Genomic DNA, 25,979 nt, shown 5'->3' with positions numbered 1-25,979 from the left:
CATATATGAAAGCATTTAATAATAGACTGCATAACGTACACATTTTTTAATTTGAAAAATGCCCAAGTGCACATAATTTATTCTGAGAGTGATACAAGATAAGGAAAAAAAGACTTCCTAGCTCTTCAAGGCCATATCTTCAAGGATATGACTCTATGTTCATTTCCTTTGTTATTATTTTAAAAATTGCATCTTGCAGTTTATCAGCAAAATTATTATATCTTATCACTTTTTGCTTGCTTAGGGAACATATAAAATTATTTCTTTTTATCTTTTCGATTTAAAAAAATTTATCGTAAAGGTGATGTATAGAGGAGTTACAGCCAGGTAATGAGTACATTATGAGTAACTTAAATATAAATAATGAAGCTTACGCTGATGTAAGTACTTAAAAGTTGAGCATTTAAAAAAAAAGTTGAGCATTTTTAACTTCAGTATATTAACTTCCATTTCTCTGGAAAATATTGCAAACATTTCTTTCTCTCTCTCTTTCTTTCTTTCTTTCTTTCTTTCTTTCTTTCTTTCTTTCTTTCTTTCTTTCTTTCTTTCTTTCTTTCTTTCTGTTGGTTGTGGGGCGTGGGTGCTATTCCTGAGCTCTTTAGTTCAAGGCTAGTGTTCTACCACTTGAACCACAGAATTACTTCTGGTTTTTGGGGATTAATTGGAGATAAGAGTCTCATGGACTTTTGTGCCCAGGCTGGCTTTAAACCATGGTCCTCAAATCTCAGCCTCCTGGGTAGCTAGGATTACAGGTGTGAGCTACTGGTACTTGGCTTTTTTTTTCTTTTCTTTCTTTTTTTTTGGTGCCAGGCCCCCTGGGCTTGACCTCAGGGCCTGAGAACTGTCCTGGGACTTTCTCAAGGCTAGTGCTCTACCACTTGAGCCTCAGCACCGCTTATGGCTTTTTTTCTATGTATGTGGTACCGAGGAATCGAACCAGGGTCTTAGTGCATGCTAGGCAAGCACTCTACCACTAGGCCAAACTCCCAGCCCCGCTTTTTTTCTTTTTTAAGGGCTTTGAGAATCAGAGTCTGTAAGCTCTGAATAGGGTAAATATTTTTAAAATACTGAATTACCTTTTCATTGAATATTTGTCTATTAAACTAGGATTCAGTCAAATATTTACTGTTTTATACTATATGTATTTGTCTATTGCATAAATGGTTGTAGATCTTTTGTTTAGATTAGAAAATGCCTTTTAAATATAAATACATGGTCTATGTCCTGCATTCTCTTGAAAAACTGAGGTAATTTCATAATAAGTAAACAGGGACACAGGGCAAAAGAGCTCTGGCAGCCAGTCACCATTACAAAAGTTATAGAATGCTCCTTGGGCTCCTTTGAATCAACCAATCTAGGCCTGACATGCAGAATGCTTCAGTCTTGTTTTAACTAGGGGCCTCTCCTTTCCTCCTGTGGGCTCCACAGAAACCTGCCTATAAATCTACATTTCAGGCTACATGGCAGGACCTTTGTTTTCATCTCTGCTGGACTGGAAACCTTGACTTTGCATCCCAGCCTCTAGTTAGTGCCAAGTAAAATGAAAACAAACATATGCAAATGATTAAATAATAGTGGTTAATATTTTTGTTCCCCAAATGTTATGCAAATATACAAGAGTGTGAAAGTCAGGGTATCATGTTAGATGAAGCACGGATCTGGACTTGTTTTATCCCCCAAACCATTCACTTACTGCTGTATATGGGATTTGCTGAGTTCTGAGTTGCTTTCATATCTGCAGTCTTGTCTGTGATATGAAGGTAATAATCACTCCTTCCCCTTGTTACTTTCAGTTACGAAATGATGTAATGTCCTAGCTTCAACCTTCAGACTACATAGACTTTCTTTTCAAAACTTATCTTTGGGGCCGGGAGTTTGGCCTAGTGGTTAAAGTGCTTGCCTAGCATGCATGAAGATCTGGGTTCGATTCCTCGGTACCACATACATAGAAAAAAGCCGGAAGTGGTACTGAGGCTCAAGTGGTAGAGCTCTAGCCTTGAGAAAGGCCAAGGCCAGTGTTCAGGCCCTGAGCTCAAGCCCAGGACTGGCAAAAACAAAAACAAAAAACAACAACAAAAAAAACAACTTATCTTTGGTAGTTTTGAGACCAGAGTTTGAACCTAGGGATTGGTTTCTGTTAAATATGTACTCTCTAAATTATATCCTAATACTTACTTAGACTTTAAGTTGATAGTGATAGTAATCTACAACTTTCTTTTTGTCAACCAAGGGGCTTGAATTATAGGGCCTGGGATACTGTCCCTGGGTTTTTTTTTAGCCCCAAAGCAACACTCTGCCACTTTGAGGTACAGATCCACTTCCAGTTTTCTGGTGATTAATTAGAGATAAGGGTCTCACAAATGTTTCTGTCAGAGCTAGCTTTGAACTGAGATCCTCAGATTTCAGCCTCCTGGGTAGTTGTGACTACAGGTGTGAGCCACCAGTGCCCAGATCAAACATTCAGGTGTTACTTAAGGTACAGTAGCAGCTATGTTTGAAAAGAAGAGTCGTTATGTATAGATGATCACAAAACCTTGCTTTTATTATCCAGATAACTTTTTGCTCTGATTCACCTAGCAAAGTGGACAATAAGGAGCATTGACCAAAGTAATGCCCTCAAGAGCATCTTCCTTCATACTGACTTTCAGAGATGTTCTAATAAATGGGCTGTAGCAGCACTACAGCATCATGCTTTTGCGCATTGATCATGCAGTTTGCAGAGTTATTGATAAACCAGGCCTCAGATTTCTTTCTACCTGTTACATGATCAGAAGGAAATCTCCATGAAACCCCTTGTAGAGGCTAGAAAGAGAAGACAGAGTAAGAGGGATTGGGACTGTGGACTTTTGAGCCATTTCTTTTACTATTCAAGCCCTCATGGATCCTAATACTAAAATACCATTTCTGTTTGATGATAGATTATTGTATGTAGACCCAATTTTATAGTTTTGTGGATCTGTCTGCCCAAGAATTGTAACTGGATTTTTCTTGCCTTTTAATATGCAAATACTTTACCTATACATTTATTGTACTTGCTACTTTGTGTGTGTGTGTGGGGGGGAGTCCTGGGCTTGAGCTCAGGGCCTGAGTACTGAGCACTGTCCTTGGGCTCTCTCAAGGCTAGAGCTCTAACCATAGCACCACTTCTGCCTTTTTCTATGTATGTGGTATGGAGAAATCAAACCAGAGTCTTTGTGCATGCTAGGCTAGCACTCTACCACTAGGCCATGTCATCAATACTGTGGACCAATGCAATATCTTGGGAAATAAAAAGGTGGGTGATAAAGATTCTTGAAAATCCCATTAAGTTACAAACCAAGATCCTAGAAAATCCCCATTTCGTTATACAACCAAGTAATATTTAGTTAGAATTCACTCTATTCCAGACCCTGTGTACTCTAGGAACTTATAGTGTCTTTTTGAGGGCTCAGATGCTAGAGTATCTGCTATGGTGTCTGCAATACTCAAAGTAAATATCCATGGTGCACTGAAAGTCTGCAAGTAGATGCAAGTAGGTGCAAGTAGATGTCATCCTTTAACTTATGAGAAGGGGGGTCATATAGTTTATTATCCAAACTGGGGCATGTTAGGAGTGATATGGGCACATGGCTAATATTTATTCCATAGTTATCATATTTAAGTGCTCAAAGGGATAAAACCAAAGATTGCCACCAAATTTTAATTGTTTTGGTCACTTGCTATGTTTTGTCTACCAAAATATCACATAAAAATTACAAATATGATGGGAGCAAAATAAAGTATTATTAGCCACAGGAGCAAGTTACCTGCGTACCTCTTAGGTGGCTTAACATCAGTTATCCAAGATGAACTCATAATTGCTCTTTTGACACTGGTGCTGTTTACCAGTTCCTGTGCAATAGCAAAAACATGATTAAATTAAAATCTGACCTGATTTCTTCTATACACAACGAAGAAAGCCTCCCATGCTTTTATTTCAACTCCTTCATGCTTTGCTACTTCAATGTGTTTGTTATTTTTGTTAAGTGATTCGCAAGTTTGTAGACATCACTGTTATATATTTAGTCCAAAGAGGGAAATGCATGCAAAAGAGTTCTTCAATGTACATTTTACACACTGAAAGTCAGGTGTACAGAAACCTTACCTTATAAAAGGAAAGTTTTCTAGCAAATTAGACCTGATAGGTTTTGATCTTTGCAGTAGCAGTTCTGGTGACTTAATGCAGATGTGCATTACTGCACTGTGATGTGATTTGTAAAATCATTCCAGTATCAACTTACAGTTGTCATCACAACCCTTCTGACTTTCAAGTGTAAATTTGACACCATTGGCTCTTAGTAACAAATGAAAAAAAGTTATAGCCCTCAAGTTTCCATGATAAGGGATGCATTCTTGAAATTATGGTTACATTAAAATTCTTACTACAAATGAAGCCAGCCAAAAATGTTTACCAACTTGAATTGAGCTCGTCATGTTTTGTTTGCTGAATAGTGTTTTTTGATTTTCCAACATGAGAATGAGTCTCCAAACTATTTTTAAAAGTGGAGTTCTTATTCTAAAGAAGTGCTTGTCTCATTTTCTTCGTGCTACTCCAAACAAGATGTTGTTTATTACTTTGAAACACTATATGTAAACCCCAGGAATATGTTAAATATGATTGAAGTCTTGGCTGTCTTTAACAAATTGAAGTTTCCAGAAATTTAGCTATGTTTAAAAACCAAAGCCATGTTTTCAGGAAAGATTTCGATTTCCAAATATGTGGTTGCCCAAACCTTTTATATTTTCATGTCAAATTCAGCTGCCAAATAACACACACTGTACCTTAGCTATAAAAAAAATAAAATCCAACACATAGACTTCAGATTTTAAAAAGCTCTTCAAGAGAAACAGTGATTGAATTTCTTAAACTTATGCAATTTATATGTGTGTAAGTGTATATTAGAGAAAGCTCTGTAAGGCATCAGTCACTTACGATGTTTTAAATTGATGTGTACAGGACTGGAATGGCACTTCAGAACAGCTGACCTAGGAAAGTACAGGAATTCCTAGCCAGACCAAAATAGGAGGTCAAAAAAGTCATTTTTATAATAATAGTGGTTATCTGTTTAATGTGTGATCTGGCAGTGATATGATGTTGACCATAGGCAATTATGCATATTTCTCAACTGATTTGTATAGGCTCAGAAAAAAAGAAATCCCTTAGTCTGTGATAAAAGGGTATTTATGGCCCTTTTATTTCCTTCATATGCTTGACTTAATCATTTATAAAAGACAAATTAATAGTGAATAGTGGTTTCCCTTTGTATTTTATTTAGTATGCATTCCTACACATTTGGGATAGCTATTAATATGTGTTCTCAATAGTTTTGGCACAGGTTCAATGTCAATGAATGAATGATGTACATATTTTATAGCCTTCTTAAGAGAAAATAATGAGGCTATGTGACAGTGTGTCTTGATTTCTTTGGAGGCAGGGTGCTCAGTTATGATTCATAAAGGAATGGGAGCTGTTAGTTATTTTTCTTTAAGCTAATGATTTGATATGATTTTTGTTCTAGTGTATGTGTTTTCTTTTTTCATATAATTTTTATTGTAATTAATAGGAGGGTTACATTATATTCACCAGATATAAGGTGTATTACTTCATAAACTTTGATACCCATTCTCATGTTTTGGTCCCCATTTCCCTCCTCCCACCCCCACCCCTCATCTTTTTCCCCCCCTTCCCTATCCTATTTCAAATAACCAGATAAACATATATACAATATATCAGATAACAAGGTAAAAAGCTGTAACAATATGAGATAACCAAGGGACAGCAAAAGAGATGAGAGATAATATAGTACATTAAGGACAACAATCACTCATTATGTGGTGTTTGTTTCCTTATCCTGGAGGTCCTTACATTTAGTGTCATACTATTTGGCCTAATGTCTCTAGATTTTTGTTCTATTGTAAATCTTTGCTAGTAGAGCCCAAGGTTTCTACTGATTATAACAAATGAGGCAAACGATTGAGCCTAAGTTCCCTTGAGTCTGGCCTTCTTTACTCAATATTATGTGTTTTCTTATAAATGCAATATCAAGAGTAAGTTATAGATTCATGCTGGAAAAATATAGCTGATGAAATGGGACTATCTTTTGTATTAATCTTTCAATGTAACTGAAAACGCATATATTTCAATGTGATATCAATGTGATAACACAGCAAAGGAATTATATTAGCTTGTTGCACCCATCAAAAGGATTTTTTTCTTTTGAGAACAATACATTTATTTATGATCAAAAGAATAGAATTTGGAGTGATTCAAATATCAGGAAAGCTCTTTAGGAGAGAACAGTAGTTGGTGACTGTTTGCCTATACCATGGGCAAAACAAGGAGAAATGAGATTGGATTTTAGCAAAACAAGCTTAAAATAGTCTTGCAGGAGCAAGTACATGAAACACTGTGATGTGCTGCAATAAATATCTTCTGTAATTTCAGGGCTCAGTCTGCTCTACTCACCAGGACTCAGTGCTGGGCCTTGCATAGACACTTAATGTAGTAAATAAAAGTGCATTGGTGAGATACTTAAAAAGACGGTATCTGGTGCTGGGAGCTCATGTCTGCAACTCTAGCTAATCGAGAGGCTGAGTTCTGAGGATCAGATTTTCCTCCCTGGCAAGAAGGTCTAGGAGACCTTCATTCCCAATTAACCAGCAAAAAAGCCAGAAGCGGTGGTATGACTTAAGTGGTAGAGTGTCTTGGGCAAAAAAAGCTGAGAAACAATGCTTACATTTTGAGTTCAAGTCCTAATACTGGCACACACGTCTACACACAAAAGATATAGTATTTTGCGGGGCTGGGAGTTTGGCCTAGTGGTTAAAGTGCTTGCCTAGCATGCGCGAAGACCTGGGTTCGATTCCTTGGTACCACATACATACAAAAACGCTGGAAGTGGTGCTGAGGCTCAAGTGGTAGAGCTCTAGCCTTGAGAAAGTTCAAGGACAGTGCTGAGGCCCTGAGCTCAAGTCCAGGACTGGCAAAAAAAAAAGAAAAGAAAAAGATATAGTATTTTGTTACAATATAAGGGCATACATTGGGGACATAAGTAAGGTATAAATTATTCGGTACCATTGCTTTAAAGTGTAATATCATACACAAAGAAATCTGAATTGTAAATATGGAAGAATCTCTCTAGAACTTTAAACAATGGTAATAGACAATAATTCCTGACACAGTTTTCCATATTTTCCTAATGTTTTACTTTCCATGCAGCCAGCAGAGAGGATATGAGTCTGTGGTGGGTGGGGAGACTTCTGATCCCTGCAAAATTTATCATTGGTTGGGTGTTTTGGCAATTTGCCTCTCCATTGCCTTAAGAAGCCCCCAAAGTCTGCATAAGAGATTTTAAGATATGGTTGGTATTTGCTTATTCTCAAGACTCCTTCACTTAAGACTTTTTGTTTTTATTTTGGGAACTGGGAGTGAATGCGGTAAATGATGTATTGCTTCCTTACCATTCATCCAGACCTCCATAAAGATTTCAGTAGACAAAAAATGAAAGAGGAATTATTTGAGCATGAAGTCTAATGCAGCCATTGGCGTTTGGCACTGAGGAGTTCTGAGTGCTCTGAGAAGGAATCACTTCCATGTACATGTGGATTCCAGACAGAGGTGAGTCAGCAGTGGATTTCATCCAAAGATGATGCTGTGTTTCATGCAGTGCTAGTGTTGACTTTTCATGGCTCAGCCTCCACAGACTTCTAGCTCAGGTATCTGGTAAAGTCAGTGTCTGATGTATGCAAAGCCACTTCATTTAGGAAGGAAAGATATGCCATGCCAAAATTTACAATTGTTTGATGGGTCTAGGGAAATAGTTAAGGCCGGATTATAGTCATCTTGGTCAAAAAATAAAAAAAACCTACACAATTTGCATTAAGAAATATATATATAAACAATAATGGGATGCCATCTCGATATGGTTTCCAGTCTGTATTAACTTAATTTAAATTTAGTTTATTGTTTTATATTGCATGCATTTAATTTTTTCTTTATCCCTAGGGTTTAAACTCAGGGATTTGTGTTTGCTAGGCATATACTCTATTGATGGTTCTTGCTACCAGTCCTAGTGGCATTAAAATCAATTTATATCCTTTGGAAAAGAAGCATTATATAAAGATATAATAACAGAGGCCAATGTGTTAAAGCCACTCATTTAATCAACTATTTTTATTTCACATTTTTCTCTTCTTCAAGTTTTAATACCAATCCACAACTATCTTGTGTCAAAATTCCTACTGGATTACAGTTTTTTTCTTTTTTTTTTAGCTAAGAATTTGTCTATTACATGGAAAGTAAGTTGTTAATAGCTGATCTCTGTAACTACCACTTTCTAGTTATTTGAATTTTGCCAAATTAATCTATTTCACTGGTAAGAAGAGTAATACTCCTTATCTTCTATGAAGGTTATGAGGATTACAAGAAGAGTGTATGTAAAATGTCTAGTATATTACATCATCTTTTAACAAAGTCTTTTTTTAATTGTCAGGATAATGTACAGAGGGGTTACAGTTACATTCGTCAGGTAGTAAGTGCATTACTACCCCTTCTCATGATTTTGGTCCTATTTCCTTCCCCCCACATTCCCAAAATGCATTGGGATTGGAGTTTAAAGTTCTTGTTATTTCACATTTAAGGAAAAACACCTTACCTTTTAGGCCATACACACACACACACACACACACACACGCTGTATATATAATATTAGACATCATATTATATATACAAGATTATATAATATATAATATATGTTACATATATATGTATATATTAGTTTTATGGCATAACCAAATGAGTTCTTAGTGTTCTAGTTTTATTATCATTGGGTTCTCAGAGGACTCGAATAAATTGTCAAGAATGTGTTTCCTATCTCACACTATATCTATCCAAATATATAAAAGTATGGGAAAAATGATCCAGATATAGAGGCCTTTTCTGTTGGTCTTTGTGCTCTTCACTGATATTGATTATGGTGTTTGCAACAGGAGATATTGTCACTAGGAAAGTCCTGAATGGCTAGCAGGTATAGTCTCAAACTCAACAGGATTAGGAAACACTGGTCAGTACAGATCTATTCTATGAAGGGAATGGTCTGAAAACTTCATGTGTGATGAGGACAGTCAATCCACATTAGTGACCATATATTGGTGTCTGAGATATGGCAAAGTGGAGCAAAGTGAGTTGCTATTGATGGTCAATGACCATTTGGTGTGTGACCACATTTTGTTCAGTGATAGCATCAACCTAAACAAGTGTTTGCATCTATGGGTTTCTACTCAGCAACTATTTGGCAGTAAAATAACACCAAAACAAGAGGGAACTCATTTATTAAAAAGACAAGTAAGAGCTTCCAAGAAGAACAACATAAGTTGAACTCTAACTACACTCACGGCAGTGCATCAGGATGCCGCAATGCATCAGGATGCCAAAAGCTCTGTGGTTAAGAACAAAGCAGTGTGTTAGTGTATAGTTTTAACCAAGTTACTTAATCTGTTTTAGGCTCAGTCTCATTAAATTTCAGAGGATATTGATGTTTGACTTACATGATATTTTTTGGGGGGAGGGGAGATGGTATAAGTGCTTAAGATATATTTGTCCATGGATTATTGCTATTAATAGCTATTATTACTACTACTAATGAAACTGTCAGAAGTTTCCCAAACCTCAAATTCCTTACAGTCATTAAAATTTTGCTGTACCTAATGAATAAGATAAACAGTGCAGCAATAAGCATTTTAAACAAATAGTTTGGTCTTATTAAGGGTATATATGCAGAGAAAAAGTTTTGAACTAATATAGCATTTAGTTTTAACTATATTATTTTATTCTTGAGATCTTAGGCAAAAAAGATGTGATTACTTTTCTGCACACGTGTGTGTGTGTGTGTGTGTGTGTGGGTGCACGCACGTGTGTGTGCGCATGCTGTGCCACTTGGAGCCTCAACTCAAAAGTTGAAAGTTCCCCGAACTGTTTTTTCTGAAGAATTTTCTGTCACTTGAGAGACAGCTCCATTGATGGCTTTTTGGTGACTAATGGGAATTAAGAGTCTCTTAACCCCTGCTCTGGCTGGCTGCAAACCTACATCCTTAGAACTCAGCTTCTGAGTATCTAAGATTGCAGACCTGAGGCAATAGTATCTAGCTCTCACTTTTTTTTTTTTTTCCCCAATCCTGAAGCTTGAACTCAGGGCCTGAGCACTCTCCTTGGGCTTTCTCCAGGCTCGTGCTCTACTACAGTTTTTCAATGTATGTTGTACATACATTGAACCCAGGTCTTTGTGCATGCTAGGCAAGCACTCTACCACTAGGCCAAACTCCAGGCCTTCCCAATTTGTTTTGTGTGGGACAAATATATATGGACTTGTGAAAGCAAGTGAAAGCTTTATAACCCTGAATTAGGGGGTTGGGGTATCATTTTGTATATAATTATTAAAAAATAGGGCCGGGAGTTTGGCCTAGTGGTTAAAGTGCTTGCCTAGCATGCATGAAGACCCAGGTTCGATTCCTTGGTACCACATACATAGAAAAAAGCCGGAAGTGGTGCTGTGGCTCAAGTGGTAGAGCTCTAGCCTTGAGAAAAATCCATGGACAGTGCTCAGGCCCTGAGCTCAAGCCCAGGACTGGCAAAAAAAAAAAAAAATACTAAAGAAAGTAACCAAAGTAAAATTGTTGAAGAAAGAAAAAGATCAATTTTGAAAAGTGAGTAGTGAGATACTGTGGAATTACTGTAATGGAAATGAAAAGACCCATTGAAAAGTAGATTAGTTTAGGGTTAGGTATTTTTGTCTCAATGAACTTCAGCTTTTGATTGGTCTACCAAATACTCAGTGAAATTTTGAGATGTTAAATGGCAACTATGTGTGTAGCTCTAGCTTCAGATCAGAGCACCTGGTATGGGTGGTTTCTGGTGTTTCTCTGTTTGAGTCTTTCACAAGAGAAGTGAAATTCTATAGTCAGACTTTGGGGAAGTTATTTAGTTTTAACCTGTATTTTCAGGTACAACGTCTCCTATGTTAAGTCACATACCAATTTTATTTGGAATTGAAAAGTTTCTAGATAATTTCCTAAACAAAAGACAACAGAGAAAAAAAATGGAAGAACTAAATTTTAGGAGTTGACCTCCTAGCATTTAAAATCAGAGTATCTTTATTGTATCTCTTTATAGGTGTTCTTTAATTATTCATTGTTATTAAGTCAATGAATTTTCCTAAAATAGAGTTGACTAAATTTTAATGAAAAATTATAGTTAAATAACAATGTTGATCCTATGTTTAACTGCTTTTTAGTATAGTTATATACTGTATAATATATACATTGCTAGACATTTTTCATCTTGCAAATTCCATATCACAGATAACAACTTTCCATTTTTTTGCCTTTTTCCTTAACCCTTCCTCATATTAAATGAGACATGCACATTTTATAATTTTAGTTTAGATAGACTGAAAGCCATAGGAGTCCTATGCACTTACTTTGAAGCATAGAAAAGTGGCAAGAATAATTGTCTGTAGTCATATTTATTAGTTATATTTATTAAATCCTATTGAATAGGACTTAATGGTGCTATACTTTGAGTCCAAATCAAATCTAGCAAAAATTTTAAGGAAGCAATGTATTAAAAGTAGGAAATTCTTTCTTCAGTTTGTACTTGCAATCCTACATCAACATATAATAAAATACCCAAAAGGGAGCTATCACTCAATATTTTCCTTTTGTAGAATTGGAATAAAACACATGCCTCATACATTTTAAACAACTAGTTATATCTCCAGTTTCAATTCATAGCTTTGAAGAACAAGATATACAGTTAAAAATCACAATTAGAAATTACATAAAAGCTTAAGAACATGCTAATAAGGGAAGATAAATAACCATGGGAATACATAAGTGATGAAACGAGTTGTGAAATAATTTTTGTTGAGATCTTTAAAAGGATCAGATATTCACTTCAGTACTGTGGTTTTGTTGAGATAATCTCATAATATCAAGGAACATATTATGTAGGTTCTTATTTAAGTTCCTTTCTTAGACTTTGGAAATCTCTTATCTAAGGATTTTGGTGTTAGAATAGAAAAACATAGGTCCAGGAGTGCTTGCATGTTTTAGACCCACCCTGCCCCCCTTTATTTACAATGAGAATTGAAAAATACACAGGGTCTTTCATGGAAAATAAATATCATCATGGAAGTTTTAAGTACCGAAAGAAATCTTGGTTCTCAGGTATAATTTTCCTTTACCTATTTAAAAAGTCATAATAATGAGATTTATCCAGTTAGCTTCCTACCATTAGCTTCTTAATAGGTGTTATAGCCTGGTATTTTGGGTTAAATGTGGCTTGCCAGAGATGGTGGTGTTGGCATTATGGTGATGGTGAATGCATATGTGTATGATTAAATTTTATAAACGATCCATCCATTTATCTGATTTTGTGTTTGCTATGCCCTGAAGTTTGACATTTCAATTCTATTTTCTTATTTATTTATTTATCTTTTTGCCAGTCCTGGGCTTGAGCTCAGGGCCTGAGCACTGTTCTTGGGCTTTTCTCAAGGCTAGCACTCTGCCACTTGAGCCACAGCACCACTTCCAGCCTTTTTCTATGTATGTGGTACCGAGGAATCGAACCTGGGTCTTCGTGCATGGTAGGCAGGCACTCTACCACTAGGCCAAACTCCTGGCCCCTTTTCTTTATTTTTTTGAGAAATAAAGAAGATGGAGATTTGTACTCCTTTTGGCTTGCATAAGTAGAAGTGAGAGATAAACCTACAAACTGACTTTTCAGTTCTCAAGGGTAAAAATAGATTTACAAAGGGGAGCAAAATTTATGTATTGGGCATGAGTTAAGATTTTTTTTGGAATATGAGTCAAAGTCATTTTGCTCCTTTAATTGAAATTTAATTTAATTTTTAGTACTGGCGTAGTACTGGAGTACTACAGATTGAATCCTGGTCCTTAAGTGTGCCAGGCTTGATGCATAACCCTAGCCTTTCTGATTTTATTCATTTTCTTTTATAAGATAGATTTCAATGATAATTTTGCATGAGCTGATTTTGAATTTGATATCTTCCTGCTTCTGTTTGTTAAGGAGTTGGAATTATGGTGAAGAACCTCAAAGCCTGGTGGAAATTCAATTCTTAATGAAACTTGGTTAGTCTTTAAAGGGCTAAATATATGAATACCATAACCCTAAAGTTGCTCAAGGGTCAGTCTTGATGTGTTTTAGGTTCGTTTTATATTATATAGGTTTTTATGTGTCAATCTGGAAATGTAATGATAATTTTATAATCTTTTTCCTTGGTAAAAATATTTTTTGAGTCCAAATCAAATAAACTAAAAGTTTTAAGGAAATGACATATTTAAAAGTAGGAAATTGTTTCAATTTGTACTTGCAGTCCTACATCAGCATATAATAAAATACCTTATTATCTTTGGAATGATATCTATGGCTTAATTTTAATAACAAAGAATAACATAGCAAGGTAGCTGAAAATCATCATTATGACATAGATTCATTTTTGGTATACATTAGTTGAAATAATAACACAAAAATTTATTTATCTTTACTTGTTTGACTTCGATGTACATTCTAACATTAAATTGTACTTTATGATTACAGTTTTACTTCAGAATGAAGGTTTTCTCATTTTTTATTAACATGAACATTTATTCTTTGAAGTTACATTTTTACCAACTCTGAGCTTATTCTGAGTGATGAAGAAATTAACCTAAAATTAAAAATGTTTCAAGTGATCCACAAATTAGTTGGTCCAAGCACAGATAATCATATACATATGCTGTTACTACTTTTAAGGCAGTGATGAGATGCAGGAAAATGTGATCGAGAGAATTGAGCAATTACAGAGAACTCTTTAAATTTCATCTGCCTCTGAGATCCTTTGTTTGGTGGAGTATATAGAAACAACTGTATCATTAAGTATGACACATTTTGCCATACAAACATATGTGACATTTCCCTTTATGTTTCGTGCCAAGGGTAATACTAGGCAATGGGAGCTCTTTTCCTTTCTACCATTCTCACCCCATTTCTTCTGCTCGGTCCAAAACTAATTTAGTGAGCATATTCTGTGGCCAATACCATCATGTAAAATTCAGGATGTTAATGTTGAAAGAGAACAGAAGAAATATCAGCATCTTTGAAGTTGAGGAACTTTGGAGGGTAAGCTCAAGGAGTAATTTTTTCCACAGGCCATGTTCTGTGTGCTATGTCCTTTAAGATCCTCTTGTTTAATTATATGGAAGCCTTATCATATATGTCTTATAATTAATCATATTTCAAAATGAAAAATTTACGCAGAGATTTCATAAACTTAAAGCACATTCCTTAAGCTTATACAGATGGCAAAAGAGATGTGGACTTTCGCCAAAGACTATCAACACAAACATGTCAATTACTTGGCTAGTCCTTACTGTGGTAGTGGTAGGGATTCAAGACATGGTCACTATTCTTTGGCCAACTGTTTTACCCAGTTTTGTCAAGTAATTAAATGTGACTTAAAAACTACTTAAAAATAAATCTCCTAGGTTGTTAATTTTTTACCCCTAGTTAATTTCTTTCCAACTCATCATATCACTCTCAGATTATAAGCAAAAGCCTTGATTTCTGCCAGTTCTGTGTCTTCACGACAGGTCTGGTAGGACAGTGAAGCAAGGTACATGGTGAGCACTCCATTTTACTCTCCAGGATCTTTAGTCCAGCTATGGGAATAAATTCAGATTAGACATCCTCAATGGTATCTATGAGTAATAACTATAAACACTGTCATAGATAACTGTATTGTATGTGTTTAAATGTACAACTCTGTTTTTCTATTATTATGTGATATTTCATGTTGACTTGTCAAACTGAAAAATACCCATATTGATTTTACAGAAAGCCTCACATGTGAGATAAATGCACTCAAAAGATTCCTCACAAGTAGCTCTTTGGAGCTTCAGATGTGAAATGGATCATTCCTCAATCTATAATAGACCCTTCTGTGAAGCTCTTCAATCAAACCTGAGGATTCAAGGTGAAAATGAAAGGAGTATAGGAAACTTCTATAGGGTGATGAGAGTGAATTAGCTGAAAAAGGAACCCTGAGTGCCTTCAGCATAGGAATAGTGTCAAATACTGTGTGGTCTTATGCAAGGTATGTGCATAATACCTGGTACAAGAGGACAAACTGTGGGGGAAGGTCAGTGCTCTACCACTTGAGCCACAGCCCCACTTCCCTGACTCTTTTTTAAATTAGGCATCTCATAGATTCAGTATTGGAATTTCTATCACCACTGAATGATAAGTTTTGTCGTTTAATGGGTAGATTATTTTTGTTGCTGTTGTTGGAAGTGTGCTTGAATTCAGGGCCTAGGTGCTATTTCTGAGCTTTTCTTACTTAAGGCTAGCACTTTACCATTTTGAGTTACAGGGCTACTTCCAGTATTTTCTGGTGGCTAATTGGAGATAAGTGTCTCAGGGACTTTTCTGACTTGGCTGGCTTTGAACCAGGATCCTCAGATCTCATACTCCCGAGTAGCTAGATTTTAGTCATGAGCCACAGGTACTCAACCTGGATTAAAATTTTTATATCTTTTTCTTTAAAAGCATATATGTAACTTTAGGAAACTAAATGATATATGATAACTAATTAGTTAGAAATAATTGAAATTTGTAAAGGAATGGTTTTGGTAAGTATACCTTATTTAGGAATATATAGTTAGATCATGTAATGACTTTTAATTCGTTGGTTTCCAGTAAAGAAATAAGACAAAGTTATCATTAGTAAACAGAACATAATTCTTCTGAAACTAGTTTTTATGTTACATTTTAAATTTATTTGGTGCTGCATTTCCAGCTGGACATTTCTAGGTTAATACAACAAAACACAACAAAACGAAAACTTTTCTAGAATTTTTAATGGGCTATTTGTTTAGAGAAGCAGGGAATCCAGACGCCAAATTCAGCAATAAAAACTATGCTTTGGAATTTGTGTTCAGACATGGAGTATGTTTGACAATACTTTCTGAAGCTCAATCTGCTATGAAATAATTGCTATGCCATGACTGTGTTATGGTTTTCCTGAGCAGTGTTGTTTGTAAAGTCTCATTATTAGTATAATCTAAAGAGCATATTAATTGCCCAGGAGGTTTATATATTTGCTTGACACATGTGATTAAAGATCACAGCAGCTTATACAGCATAATTTCAGAAATGGAGACATGAGTATTGTAATAGTTACTGCTCTCAGTTTCCTCTACAGCAATGCCCTTACACCTTTATTTTGCAGACGATTTGTAGCATCCTAAACAGAAGGATATTGCAGGGAGCTGATTCTGCTTTGATCCTTGTGCTTGTTGTCAAAGCGCTTGGGATTGAAGAGACTGTTGGCTACAATTGACTGTGACAATTAGGAGATGATCAGAGCCCTAGAGTGGAGCACTTAAAGGGTAATTTACATGTCAGTTTGTCGAATAAAAAAAAAGATATTCAGCTAAGATTTTTTTTCCCCCTCAGAGCCTTGTAAACTGCAATTTGTGCACTGGTAAGAAAAACCTGGCAGAGGAGTTAGGATAGCCATTACCATTTGAAAAGAAGCAATCATAAGGCCGCTGCTGAGCCCTTTGTCCACTAAAAATGCTGATTTGCAGGCAGTGAGTGAAAAAGTGGAACCTCACTAAATAAAACCTTGAGCTAGGTAACTTCCCTTCAAACCCAGCCCCTTAGTGGCGTTTCAGTATTGGTTAAAGGTACTTAAAAATGTATCTTAAATCCTACATCTGCTATCATTACACTATGAATGACCATGAAACTCCTTTTCCTTCCTCCAAAAGAATCAAAGGATGCATTGAGGAAGAGGTAAGTGGAACAAAAGCCAATCATCCATTGAAATTGGGCAAAAGCTATCAGTTGCATCAGACTTTTTCTTGTTCTTTTTATACCATCACAATATTCCTGTCCACATTTGTTGTACTATGTGGTTTCTCCTTGTACTATGTCAGTGTGATTCTAGCTTTTTGTTTTTATTTATACTCAAATGAAATAAAATGGGAGTTGTGTTTTTAGCCTTTAGTCCTCTTGGGTATATGTGGCTAAAGGAAAACAATAATACGGCATCTGCATCTGTCTGTGATTTACTAGTTTCATGTGACTATCTCCATACTTTTTTTAGATAATCCATATACACAAGTAAAGATAACTGGAATAGTAACTGAATGTAATCACTGGCAAATATATGGTAGTAGTAATTGTACATTTAGTTGTCAAGTAGAATGAGAAATATTACAATTGTTTAAAAATTTTTAGTCTCTCCCCAGAATTATTACTAGCACTACTACTGATACACTTGTACAATTTTCACTTGTATATTATTAATGAATCAGTTATTTGATATTAACTATCAAGGGCATATACATTTTATATTCCAGTGTTTGAATACTGAATTACAGTGAAGGGCATTTCCACAAATTCAGCAAAAAAAAAGTCTCCTTTTTTTGTTGTTAATATTATTACTATTATTATTATTGTTTTTACTGGTGCTGGTAGCATGTCTTGAACTCAGATTGGAACACTCACACTTGGGTTGCTTGCTCACAGCTGCTGTTTTATTACTTGAACCACATCTCTCTTCTGGCCTTGGTAGCTGAAGTGTCTCAGACTTTTCTACACTGGTTGGCTTTGAACCATGACTCAAAGAGTTTGTCTTTACCAATCAGAGCAAGGAACCTGGGAAGTATTCACATGCCAGGGGCTCCCACTCTGAGGAGCTGTCTGACTATGCACAAGAGCTTCCTCCAGGTCCTTGACCTTGATAGATGCCTGGATTTTAAGGCTTCCCTTTCATTAAATTACTTATTACCTTATAATTCCAAAAACGTTTTTTTTCTTCTTGGTTTGCTTTTAGTAACTTAAAAGAAATGTGTTGAAAAAGGAGTTGGATTGTGCTTTCAAAAATTCTGAAAAATCTCAATAACCAATGAGAAATTGGTTGAAGAAATGACCACAATTTGAGGAAAGAGAGTGGTATCTTCTCTGCTTTTCAGGAGGGTCCTTAGCTTCTTCATGAATTTTCTCAGCAGTCTACTTTGCTTTAGATGCATGACAGGCAAGAATAAAATAGGAATGAATAAGTGAATTGATTATTAGGAACAAAAAGAATAATGAAAGGGGGAGTCAAAGAAGGTCTGTATTTCTTAGGAAGTGGGGATAGGATGCAGGCCAGAGTAAATCTGTATCAAAAATCATGCACAGGGGGGAATGCTCCTCTCCTAGGTAATGGGGAAATGATAAAAAAAAAAAAAAAGCCATTCTGATGTTGATTTTTAGCATTTTCTTCTCACCAGTCACAATTAACTTTGATTTGTTTTAGTTTCCTCTTATAGGTGTGTATGTAAAACATCCTTGGAGTACTAATTTTATTAAAGTTCTGATAATACTCATAATGTTTTTAAGAGCAGTAATGAGAGAAGGAAGGGAACGGTGGGGATTGTTTGCCATTCTAAGGAGGACAACCCTAAGATGCAGAACCTTTCTCGTTGACTGAGATTGTTTTGGAAGGTGAGTGGAATGAGAATACTGCAACTAAAAATAAAAGTGAGTCTGTATTGGGTTTGCTTCTCTGGAACTTACAACTTGATTTACATTTTATTTTGAAGAGAATATGTAAATAGGATGAAAATATTTAAAAGTATATTTGTCTCGAGCAAATTGGAGGCTTTTGAAATCTCTTTTGGAACTATTTGAAACTAGTTTTTTTTCCTGACCATAGTAGTGTTTTAATATACAAATTGGCATGTTGTGACAAAATAAACTATTGGAATGCTTTGAAAGTTTGTAGAAACATGTCTAAAGAAACAATCAGTACATTTACTATTACATTCACAGGGCATTTATTGAAATGTTGGTGCTACTGAAGAGTTCTAGAGTTCTAGAGTACTTACTGTCTTGTTTTAATATACACCTCTTACTTTAAGATGAAAACTTAAGTCACTATACTTATAAAGTATATGAATTTTAAATCTGAATTTTCTATGTGTAACAAATATATTTTCCGTATAATTATGACTTATGCAACATGGGTTTTTTGTTTGTGAACCTTAGCATCTGTTTGTGGCATTCTGATTGGCCAAAAATTACACTTATATGTCAAAGGTAAAGTACTAATATTTGTAATAGTTTACTTTTATGTGATTTTACTTTTTCTTATTCAAGGAGATAGGCCTACAGCTTGTTCCCTTTACATTTATTTAGTTATTTATTTGTTGGATGATTGTGGAGCTTGAATTTAAGGCCTGGGCATTGTCCCTGAACTTTTTTCACTCAAGGCTAGCAGTCTACCTCTTCTGAAAGCATCACTTCTGGCTTTCTGGCAGTTAACTGGAGATAAGAATCTCATCGACCTTCCTGTCAGGACTGGCTTCAAACCTTGATTCTCAGATCTCAACCTCCTAAGTAGTTAGGGTTATAGGTTTGAGCCATGCGTTCCCAGCTCTAAATTCTTAACTCTTTTTTTTTTTTTTTTTTTTTTTTTTTTGCCAGTCCTGGGCTTGAGCTCAGGGCTTGAGCACTGTCCGTGGACTTTCTCAAGGATAGAGCTCTACCATTTGAGCCTCAGCACCACTTCTGGCTTTTTTCTATGTATGGGGTACCAAGGAATCGAACCGAGGTCTTTGTGCATGCGAGGCAAACACTCTACCACTAGGCCAAACTCCCAACCCCTAAAACTTTTAACTCTTTGATGTGGTGTTTAATGTCCTCATAATTATCCAGGGAAATGACTTGTTATTTCCCATACACCATGAAGTCTACTTCATTAATATCATGAAGAATTCTGAGACCATAGCTGAGGAGGTTGTTTTACCTAAATTGTTTAGGCTTTCATTCGAGTTTGTGTTGCTAGTTGAATGATACGATGAAGATATATTATGCTTTTGAACCACGTCTTTTCCTTTTTTGGACATACTGTGACTGCATATAGTAACCAGATTTGAAAACCTGGTGAGTTTATTAAGACCTTCTGGGAAGGGAAATTGTCTATTTCCTGGCATCTTTATTTTGTATCATATAACTGGAATAGTAACCAGTTATATGACCATAAAAGATATTAAGCCAAAATCTGTAGAAAAATCAAATATATCATTGTGCCATCATTTAGTTTTGCTTTTACAATATTTCTCACTGTCTTGTCTTTGAATGGCCTGTCAGAAGGACTATGGTAGGGGATAAGTGCTAGTAGAGCCATGTGGCATCTTCTAAGCTCCATTCTGATTTCAGCCATCACTTTAGTGGACAATTCCTTGGAAACCCAGGCTAGAAATCTTTGTGAGTCTTTGCAATTTCTGTCCCAGAGCCTTCTCCATGCCTGCTCTTTGGTCACAAAGTAAAACAAAAATTCCAATTTTACAGATGAATCAAATAAGGTTCATGGAGATCAAGTGATCCCCCACCCCCGCCCCGCATTAAGCTGGTAAGTGACATAGCACACTTTTTTGACTTCAAAGTCCATCCTGTTAAACTATACAAAACTCTTTGGAAATTAAAGTTTCTTCAAGTACCGGTACGTGGGTCAACAGAAAACTAAATTTGAAGTACGACAAAAGAATTAGCTTATAGCAAATGAAGGATACATATACGTAAAGAAGTCTTTATATCAGGGTATAACTGAACAAAAGTTCTGAAACATTTATTCCAACAAAAGACCCAGAGCTCTATAAATATGCTTGTTTTCATTCACAGTTTTTATTCATACCAAAACTTGATACATTATATTGTTTATTTATTTATTTTTTCTTTCTTTTTTATTGTAATTAGTAAAAGGGTTACATGATATTTGCCAGATAGAAGGTGCATTAATTCACATACATTGATACCCTTTCACATGTCTTGGTACCCATTACACATTGTATTGTTTAAAGTGACTCAATGAGCTCAAATTGCAATAGTCTATTTTTTAAATTATTGATTATGGAAAATTTTTAGATTTTTTAAAGATTTATTTTACTTGGAAAAACCAACAGTAGTGTTTTATTTTTTAATATTTTTTATTGTAATTAATAAAAGGGTTACATGATATTTGCCAGATAGAAGGTGCATTAATTCACATACATTGATACCCTTTCACATATCTTGGTCCCCATTACCCTTCCCCTCCACCCCCCCATCTAGGTTTTTCCCCCTTCCCTATCCAGTTTCAAATAACCAAATATGCATATATCCAATATATCAGATAACAAAGTGAGATACTGTAACAATGTGATATAACCAAGGGACAGCAAAAGAGATGAGAGATAACATAGTACATTAAGGACAACAATCATTCATTATATGGCTTTTGTTTCAGTATCCTGGAGGTCCTTTCAATTAGCTTCATACTATATGGCCTTATGTATCAAGGTTTTGCTCTATTGCAAATCTCTGCTAGGAGAGCCCAAGGTTTCTACTGATTATGACAAATGAGGGAAACCATTGGGCCTAATTTCCTTTGAGTCTGGCTTACTTCACTTAATATGATTTTTTCTAAGTCTTTCCATTTCCTAACAAATGGGTCGATATCGTTTTTTTTTCTGACAGCTACATAGAATTCCATTGTGTACAAATACCACATCTTGTTGATCCACTCATCAACTGAGGGACATCTAGGTTGGTTCCATATCTTTGCTATGGTGAATAATGCTGCAATGAACATTGTTGTGCTAGTGGATTTAGTGTGCCCTGGTTTCTGGATGGTTGGGTAAATGCCAAGTTGTGGAATTGCTGGGTCATAGGGGAGCTCTATGTTTAGCCTTTTGAGGCACTGCCATACTGCTTTCCATAGTGGTTGAACCAGTTTGCACTCCCACCAACAGTGTAGTAGTGATCCCTCCTGGCCACATCCCCTCCAGCATCTGTTGTTATTAGTTTTCCTGATCCTGGCCATTCTAACCGGAGTGAGGTGGAATCTTAGCATTGCTTTGATTTGCATTTCTTTTATGACCAGAGATGTTGAGAATTTTTTCATGTGTCTATAGGCCATTTTTGTTTCTTCCTCAGAGAAGATTCTCTTTAAGTCTTTGGCCCATTTTTTTTTTAATGGGATGGTTGTTACTTTGGAGATTAGTTTTGGAGTGATTCAGTTTTTTGAGCTGTTGATATATTTTAGATAGGAGGCCTTTGTCTGTTGTTTGGTTGGTGAAGATCTTCTCCTATTCTGTAGGCTTCCTAATTAATTTACTAGCTATGTCCTTTGCCATACCAAAGCTCTGCAGTTTAATGCAGTCCCACTTATCCAGCCTTTCTCTGATTTGTTCTGATTCTTGGTCCTTATTAAGAAAGTTTCGACCTGTGCCAAGGAGGCCTAGTGTATCTCCTATTCCTTCTTGTAAAGTTTTCAGTATGTCAGCTTTTACCTCCAAGTCTTTGATCCATTTGGAGTTAATTCTAGTGCAGGGTGACAAAGAAGGAGTCAACTAATTTTTCTGCAGGTGCTTAACCAGTTCTGCCAGCACCACTTGTTGAAGAGGCTGTCTTTCTTCCATTCTGTTTTTTTTGGCTCCCTTGTCAAAGATTTGGTGGCCATAGGTCTGTGGTTTAATATCTGGGTCCTCAGTTCTATTCCATTGGTCTTCAGGCCTGTTCTTGTGCTACTACCAAGCTGTTTTGATAATTATAGCTCTGTAATAGAGTCTAAAGTTTGGTATTGAAATTCCTCTGGCGCTGTTCTTTCTGCTAAGAAGTGTTTTTGCTATACGGGGTCTTTTATTATTTGATATGAAATTTTGGATTGCCTCTTCTATTTCTTTAAAGAATGCCATTGGGATATTGATGGGTATTGCGTTGAATTTGTAGATTGCCCTTGGCAAGGTTGTCATTAACTGTATACCTATTTCTTTGATGAACATCGATGCAAGCCTTCTCAACAAAATACCGGCCAACCGTCTATAACAACTTATCAAAAAATTATACACTATGATCAAACAGGATTCATCACAGGGAGGCAAAGCTGGTTCAACATAAGCAAATCAATTAATATAATTTAACACATCAACAGGAACAAGGACAAAAATCACATGATTGTCTCAATAGACGCAGAAATGGCATTTGACAAGATCCAACACCCCTTTATGTTAAAAGCTCTGGAGAAACTAGGAATCCATGGAACATTCTTCAAATATAATAACGGCTGTGTATGACAAACCCACAGCTAGTATTATACCTAATGGCGAAAAGCTAAAGCCATTCCCTCTAAAATCAGGAATGAGACAAGGATGCCCACTCTCTCTACTCCTCTTTAACATAGTATTAGAATTCCTAGCCAGTGCAATAAGGCAGAAGCAAGCATAAAGGGGATCCAAGTAGGGAAAGAGGAAGTAAAACTATCCCTCTTTGCAGATGACATGATTCTGTATTTAAAGAATCCTATAGACTCTACTCCCAAGCTCCTTGAGCTGATTCAAAACTTTGGAAGGGTAGCAGGCTATAAAATTAACCCTCAAAAATCAACTGCCTTCCTCTATGCCAACAGTGAGAGGAACGAGGTAACAATCAGGAAAGCAATTCCTTTTGCAATAGCCTCAAAGAAAATAAAGTACCTAGGAATTAGCTTAACTAAGAATGTAAAGGACCTTTTTGATGAAAACTTTAAAACCCTGAAAAAGGAAATTAAAGCAGAACTAAGGAAATGGAAAAACCTCCCATGCTCCTGGATTGGAAGAAACAGTAGTGTTTTAATATAGAAGGCCTATAGTATACTATAGCAGTGTCCTAATAGTGGGTTTTTCTTGTTTTTGTTTTTTTGTTTTTGACAGTCATGAGGCTTGAATTTTGGGCGCTGTCCCTGAACACTTCAGCTCAAGGCTACTGCCCTACCCCTGGGCCTGGGCATTGCCTATGAGCTCTTCAGCTCAAAGCTACTGCCATACCCTTGAGCCACAATCCCACGTCCCATTTTCTAGTGATTAACTGGAGATAAAAGTCTCAGGTTCTTTATTGCTGGCTTTGAACTGTGATCCTCAGATCTCAGCCTCCTGAGTAGCTAGGATTACAGATGTGAGCCAATGTGCTCAGCCCAGTAGTGTCTTACATAATGTAGGACAAAGAATTTAGATCAATGTTATAATATGTTTCTCAATTAAATATGTCGACTTTAAATCTACAGGGAGGAGGGCAAATGGAAGTATAAAGATTTCATTTGATATTGTAATAGGTACCTATTTAGAGAGTGCAGAAGTCAAATCCAGTTAACATGAACTTCTGTGGAAACAGGGAGAGGCTACTCAGAAGAAACCATAGTATCTGGGCTGCATTTAGAAAGGGTAGAGGAGTACCTCTTTATGTCTTAGTTTGGGGACATTAAGGACCCTAAACACATTTTATTTTGTCTTACTTTCATTATCTTGAAAAATCAATGTTTTAAAAATATGGAAATTCTTACCTCAGGACACAATACTGCTATATTCTAGCGTCATTTTTGTAAGCCTGGCATCAATTTTCAATCACATGTTTTGAAAGAGAGTCAGGGGTTCCCCCACTTAAATCTGTGTTGAGTTTTTATTGCTAGAACTTCACAAATCTTCCTGAAAGGTTAGCTTTGAATGATACATAAAGATGAGCAAATTAAATTTCTACTTGCAGGTTACTTCTGTGTTTCTTGTGGCCACTGGAGAAATTGGAGATCTCAAGATTGACAACAGAAACTACAGCCATCCTATATCATCGTCACTGGCCACAGCAATGAGAAATATCAAAATCAAATCTAACTTGATCCTTCATAATCACCAACAGGAGTAAAAGAAGTTGTTTTTTGGATTACAAGGCTGTAAAGAAAGTCTGATGGTCTTTCATTCAGAATATTGGTAAGAATATTTTGGAACAGATTCAATAAACTAAAACACCCACACAAAGTATGTGTATAAATGCCTAAATTCTTATTTTTTCTCAGAAATAAATTTGTCTTTGCTTATAGATTAAGTTATCTCAAGTAGCTGAGTTCTAATGAAGAATTCAAATGTAAATAATAGAAACAATGTAAATGTTTATAAAATTATTATTTTTTCTCTTTCTTTATATAGGAGAACCAAACTTGCCTTTGCCCACAGATTAAGTTATTTTAACTGGCTGAATCCTAATGAATAATTAACAATGTAAACAATAGAAAAACATGATTATTATATGTTTAGTTATATGCCAGTTATTATGTATGCATCTTAACTAGGATTAAGGTTTATATATTTGTGGAGCTACTATGTGAATAAATGTGAATCACATAACTGCAGCTATAAAGATTAGACTCATGTGTCTGCATAATTAATATTAGCAGTGGGAGCATATCTCATCAGAACATTTCTTACACCAAAGGAAATGATTCTGGGGAAGCCACTTATTCAATAGGTATTTATCAATTGTCTACCATGTACCAGTCATTGTTGTAGGTATTGAGAATGACAAGGTTCTCATCCCCTGTCAGTATAGGTTCCAGTGCACAGAAGGAGGTTGTCACTAAGCAAACAAGCACATTAATGAACATTAACTTACAACTGGAAATAACAAATCTGAAAGAAAGATTATTTGTTTCATAAAAGCATCAGGAAAAAATTCAACCTTCTCAAGGAAGTTAAAAAAGATTCTGAGAAGGCTATTCTACCTGTGAAAGTATCAGAATGAGTAAGGTGTATGTAGGCAAAAGAGTGGACAAACAACATGTCAGACAGATGAAATAGTTTATGTAAAAACTTTGTACAAGAGACAGCAGATACATTCAAGTTGCTTTCAAAAGAATTGTCTGCTGAAGAAAGAGGAGGAGAAAGAATCATATCAAATGATACCATTTGTCCAAATGGTCAAGAGTCCTATGGGCCATTGCTAATAATTTAACTTTGATATAGCTCAATTGTTGTCCTCTGGGAGCTATTTTTCCTTCTAGGGGACATTTGGAAAGGCTGAATTTTTTTTGATGGTCTCACTGGATGGGGTGCTGTTGGCATCAAGTAGGAGA

The 25,979-nt window shown here is 35.8% G+C and overlaps 1 long non-coding RNA gene across 1 annotated transcript in view; it reads left to right on the top strand.

Annotated features, from left to right (window-relative positions):
* Positions 1–24,848, top strand: part of LOC150056405 (uncharacterized) — a 35,583-nt gene extending 10,735 nt beyond the window's left edge. Inside the window, exons 2-3 of the long non-coding RNA XR_016537322.1 lie at positions 14,909–15,047; positions 24,620–24,848. This is a non-coding gene — a long non-coding RNA (uncharacterized LOC150056405). The remainder of the gene's footprint in view (positions 1–14,908; positions 15,048–24,619) is intronic.
* The last annotated feature ends 1,131 nt before the right edge of the window (positions 24,849–25,979 follow it).

The sequence above is a fragment of the Megascapheus bottae genome, chromosome 12 (genome assembly GCF_031878675.1).
Source record: "Megascapheus bottae isolate mThoBot1 chromosome 12, mThoBot2.hap1, whole genome shotgun sequence".
Taxonomy (NCBI): Eukaryota; Metazoa; Chordata; class Mammalia; order Rodentia; family Geomyidae; genus Megascapheus; species Megascapheus bottae.
The sequence above is the reverse complement of the archived record's forward strand: the minus strand, read 5'-3'. Positions and strand labels throughout refer to the sequence as shown.